We start from the raw sequence: 6,000 nt of genomic DNA, 5'->3' as shown, positions 1-6,000 counted from the left end.
TTTGACTCTCACCTTGGCCATTACATTTTTTAAACTTCATTTATCCCCTTAGGGAAATTATTTCTCTGCATGTGACCCATCCTAGAATAAGGACCAGTGGGCTGCCATACTGAGTAGCAATGGGGGTTGGGTACCCCAGCCCTTTTGGCCTGGTGGGGACGTGAACCAGCAGCCTTCGGGTTATAAGCCAAATTCCCTTTTCCACTTGGCCACAGGCTGCCGATAGAAGATAAGATTTTTATGGTTAAAATAAGCAGAACTGTTTTGGTTTTTGTGATTTAAAAAAAAATGCTATCCCAAATGTTTTTACCATATAGAAATTATGTAGCTGGTGAAAAAAAAAACTTTAAGTTTAATATGATGAAATATTTCACTTAACCCTTTAACACCTAAGCCTCAAAATGTCCATCTGGAGACCTATTAATCGGACATAAGCATCTGTACACATTGATATCTGATAGTGTACTGTAAACCAGTTGCACTGTACACTGTTTGAATACAAAATCAGAAACCCTTTATTTTACAGTCCGCTAATTACCTGGTATTTACTAAGAAACTAGATGGTAACAAAACATAGTTAATAGGAAAGTTCCAAAATAACTTAATGTTATTACTAATTTAGTACCTAGTAAGTTCATTGAAACATACTAGGAAACTAGATGGTAATACAATCTATGTATTAAGAAAGCACCCACACAGAAAGGTTAGTAAGTACTATGTTATTACTTAAGTACATGAAACTACCAAGAAACTAGATGTAATACAATATATGTACTGAGAAAGTACCCATCGGAAAGCATAGTAAGTACTAAGTTATTACTTAATAAACACATTAAAACCTTCAAGGAAACTAGATGGTAATACAATCTACGTACTGAGAAAGAACCCATACATAACGGATTTAAGTACTAAGTTATAACATACTAAGTACATGGTTGTGTCAACGAGTTCAAGTTCAAAATGCAGAATGGAGATGAGGCAACGCTCTATTTACACTGCTCTGGCTCAGCCAACTTTGAACTTTGATGCTAATCGTTGTAAAAGTGAGCCAACACCCAGAAGAATCTGCATAGCTACTACTCTGTCCCTGAACTGTACACAGTTTGGCAATGGGCTTCTAACAACTCTTATAGTTCTAAAAACGGCTCGAATTGTTATAATTTGTATATAAGTTGTCTTGGCCTTGTACAGAAATTTGCTATGCGTGTCATTCTAAATAAGCAACTCTTATTACTCAACCACCAAATGATCTGTAATTATCTAATTATTTGTTTGGCAATATTGTTTACCACTTATATTTCGGAAAGAAACGTCGGGTGCAGACGAATCTCTTCCCCCTTTATTCACGATACAATAAGTAATTCAAGCCAGTGAAGCTTGAATGTCAGTTTATTTGGTAAAATTGTTAAATGTATTTGGTATTTGGTGTTCAGTTATATAAAAAAAACATCTGTGAGCTTTAACAAGGGGTGATTTAATGAATAAGTGTAAATGTTAAAGAAGACTGATGGTTTAATAAATCCAGCCATTTTAAGGTTGCCATTTCTATGGTATATACATGTATGTATTGTGGTTTTTACTAATAAGTATCATGTACATGTGGGGAAATACATGAGCTTCATCCCGGATCCGTTCCTCCTCGTGGTCGTCTGTTTTCTCTTTCTCAAACCGAAACCATTGCCATGAACAAGTACATTCAGGAATCCTTAAAATCTTGTATTATTCGTCCTTCTTCCTCACCGGCCGGTGTCGATTTCTTTTTTGTGGGGAAGAAGGACGGTACCCTGCGTCCCTGCATTGATTATCGCGCCCTCAATAGTTTCACAATCAAGAACCATTATCCACTTCCGCTTATGTCATCTGCTTTTGAACTCCTCAAAGGAGCCACTATCTTCACCAAGCTCGACCTCCACAATGCTTATCACTTAGTTCATATCAGGGCGGGGGACGAATGGAAGACAGCTTTTAACACTCCATCGGTGCATTATGAATATCTGGTGATGCCGTTTGGGCTCACCAACGCCCCAGCTGTCTTCCAGTCGTTTGTTAACGACGTCCTCCGCAATATGCTGAATGTCTTCGTCTTTGTGTATCTCAGATCACCCATACCAACCATGTCCGCCAGGTGCTGGAGAGGCTGTTGCAGCACCACCTATACGTGAAGGCAGAGAAGTGCTAATTTCACGCCCATTCGGTTTCATTCTTGGGGTTCATCATTTCACCCGGAGAGATCCGGATGGACCCCGAGAAGGTCAGAGCGGTGCGTGAATGGCCGGTTCTGGACTCCAGGAAGGCCCTTCAGCACTTCCTGGGTTCAAGTTCATCCGCAATTTTAGTTCTGTCTCTGCTCCCTTACATGCCCTCACCTCTGCGTTGCAGACCTTCCAATGGAACCCAGACTCGGACTGTGCCTTCATTGAGCTTAAACGCTGGTTCACCTCTGCACCAATTCTCCGTCACCCTGATCCTCACTGTCAATTCCTGGTGGAAGTGGACGCCTCGGACTCCGGGGTGGGGGCCATCCTGTCTCAAAGGGCAGGTTCGGACCAGAAGCTCCACCCCTGTGCCTTCTATTCCAGGGAGCTGTCTCGGGCTGAGAGGAACAATAGTGTGGGGGACAGAGAGCTGCTGGCCATTAAATCTGCACTCGAGGAATGGAGGCACTGGCTGGAGGGGGTGGAGCAACCGTTCTGGACAGATCACCGCAACCTTGAGTACCTTCGAGCAGCTAAGCACCTCAACCCCAGGCAGTCCAGGTGGTTGCTTTTCTTTACCCGCTTTCACTTTGTCGTTTCTTACCGTCCTTGTACACGTATTGTTAAGGCTAACGCCCTGTCTAGAGTTTTTGATGCCCCTGATACTATTGAGTCTCCTGTCCCCATTCTTCCCCCTAACCTGGTGGTGGGTTCTGTCATTTGGGACGTCGAGGAGTGAGTTAGGCATTCTCATCGCTCTGACCCACCCCTGGTGTCTTGTCCCCCTAACCGTCTCTTTGTCCCAGTGTGTCTCCGTCCACAGGTGATTGGTTGGGGGCATGCTTCGAAGTGGTCTTGCCATCCGGGAGAGTCTCGTACCGCTCAGCTTGTGGGTCGGCACTTCTGGTGGCCGGGCATGCGCCGTGACGTCGGGGAGTTTGTGGCGGCCTGTCCGGTCTGTGCCACATGCAAGCCTTCCCATGCCCAGCGTCATGGGAAGCTCCTTCCTCTGCCAGTACCATCTCGGCCCTGGTCCCACATCTCCCTGGATTTTGTCACCGGGTTGCCGCCATCGGAGGGTAAGACCTGCATTCTGACTGTGGTCGACCGATTCTCCAAGATGGCACACTTCATTCCCCTGGCCAAGCTCCTCCGTCGGCTAAGCAAACAGCAGAGGTGATTCTCAGGGACGTGTTTAAGCTCCGTGGACTGCCCCTGCACATTGTTTCAGACCGTGGCCCCCAGTTCATATCTCGGTTCTGGGCGGAGTTATGCCATCTCATTGGGCCTGGTCCAGTCTGTCTTCTGGGTACCATCCTCAGTCCAACGGTCAGAAAGGCACAACCAGGAACTGGAAATGTCGGCGAGCCAGTCTATACCGTTCGGCGTATTTTGAACTCTCGGCACCGGGGACGCGGGTTCCAGTACCTGGTCGACTGGGAGGGTTATGGTCCTGAGGAGAGGTCGTGGATCCCCAGCCGGGACATCCTCGACCCTTCCCTCATAAGGGACTTTAATCACTCTCGGTCGGCCTCCTACCCCCCCCCCCCCCCCTTCATGTTTTGTCCCCAAGAGTCCGGGACGTTTGTCCCCCCTACTTTTAACCTTTTTTGGTTAAGTTTTAGTGTTTAACATTTAGGGTTTAGAGTTTAATGTTTAGTGTTTCATGTTTAGTGTTTAATGTTCGGTGCTTTATGTTTAGTTGTCAGGGTTTTTGTTTGTTTGAGGCGACTCTTGAGGGGAGGGCTCTGTCACGTTCCATGTCATGTTATTGTGAAATTCCCTCTTATTTTGAAGTCTTTTTCGTCCCTTGTCTGTGTGCACTTTACTTCCCCCTCTGTGATTACCCAACCCGTTTCACCTGTGTCTTGTTCGTCCCAGCTGTTTGTCGTCTCCCTAATTCCTCAGTGTATATAACCGCTCCCTCTTTCTTTGTCTGTGTGAGTTTGTCTTTGTCTGTCGCTTGTGTTAGATGCACTTTTTGAGCTCGCCCCTCAGTGTTTTGTTGTCAGTGGACTTTGCACATCCGTGCTTCAGTGGACTTATTTAGTGATGGTGAGATGAAGCCTCATGAGGCATTGAACCACTTGAGCCAATTGGTTCGAGAAAGGGTTCATTTCTCGAAGCTTCATGTGCACACGAAACCACCTACTGGCCAAGTGTATAATCACAGGCAGCTGTATCTGAACCACATAATGTGTGATGAATTGAATTTTTGTGTCTGTTAGAAATGACTATGAATTACAAAAAATGTATGACCAAATAATTTCTGTACATATGTGTTTAATACATTTTTTGAATGTATTCTGTGTGTGTAAGTCTTCCCAAAATGGTAATATCATAATATGGCAGGTTGTGCAATGTTTTTCTGAAAATGGCATGGGCGTAATCAGGCAGAGGACAGTGAAAGTGCTTGTGGAACTAGGAAAAGGGCACAGATTATGCTTGTGAAACTTGGACAATGATGAACCTCGCTGGCTCCATCCTATATCACCTATCCTACTCTCCTCCCTCTCCTAAATCTCTATCTCTCCCTAAACTCTCCAAACTATATAAACGCTGTCCAAACTCTAGTATCCAAACTCTCCAAACTATCCAAACTCTCAACTGACCGCAACTCTCCTTCAAAAACCCACATTTTGAATGGAGCCTATATAGGGGTCTATATAGCTGTAAAACCTCGCGCTAAATCTGAACCACTTCACGAAGTAATCACGTGGTACAGCCGGGCAGCGAGGCTTCGGACGTCATCATTTTTGGCTCCTCCCCTAAATGAAGCAAGCCTCGATACGCGCATCGCGGAAACGCCCCCTCCCCTACTCGGCACACGCTTCGAAGCCTCGAAACGGAACGTCACATCACTAGACTTATTAACTAGCTTATCTGTTCAAGTCTGTTTCCTGTGCCCTGTGGATCTCGTGCCGGAGACTTTTTTGTTCCCATTTGAGGTTCGTCTTGTTTGTTTCCCTGTTGTTTTTGGAATAAACCTTTTTTCTTAACACCGTACCGCATCTGGGTCCAGTCCTGTTTGTTACAATACACAGCTAATTCTGAATGAACTAGTTACACATTCTAATCACATTCTAGCGCACATTTAGTCTATATGAATACAACACGGTACATATTTGACAACATTTAAGAGGAATCTGAGCTTCCCTTGTTGTCATAGACCTGGAAATCTGAGTTCCTTACACAGGAATGCCCCATGACCTCAGAAATTCAGGGTTCAGACTACAAATGCATGTAAGCCAGCTCCTTCACTTGGAAACTTGGAATTTCCAGTTGTAATGGTGTTACAACTGGCTCTAGGGCTGTAGTAAATGTAGTGGTATGAGGCACCACTGACTTATTAGCCAATCACTGCGCTTACCGAGGGGAGAAAAGTAGGCTGTGTCCCTCCTCCTGTTGCTTGGTGTGTGTGCGTGTGTGGCTGTCACTCATACTGGATGCAACGAGTCTGCCCGAATTCTCAGCCACTCGCTAAGATTGTGAATTATATGTGTGTGTTTGTGTGTGTGAGTGTTTGTAAGTGCAATCCGGCAAGGTTTGGTTTAATTGTTTACTTATTTACTCTTTGTTTAATGGTTGAATTTATGTTGTTAATATGATCAATTTGAGTTAAAACTGTTAAAACTGGTTAATTGTTGAGTTGATATCTCTGGCCAGAGACTCCTTAAATGGTTCCTTAAATTTGAGCCCGTTTAATTGTGTTTTCCTCTCCCCTTAGTGCTGAAGGCCGACGGTGGTGGTGGTGGTCCTGTGTGCTGTGTGATCCCTTTTTAAGATTTTCTTTGTTTACACGTCA

The sequence above is a fragment of the Solea solea genome, chromosome 4 (assembly GCF_958295425.1).
Source record: "Solea solea chromosome 4, fSolSol10.1, whole genome shotgun sequence".
In the NCBI taxonomy this organism is placed as follows: Eukaryota; Metazoa; Chordata; class Actinopteri; order Pleuronectiformes; family Soleidae; genus Solea; species Solea solea.
Note: the sequence above shows the minus strand (reverse complement) of the source record.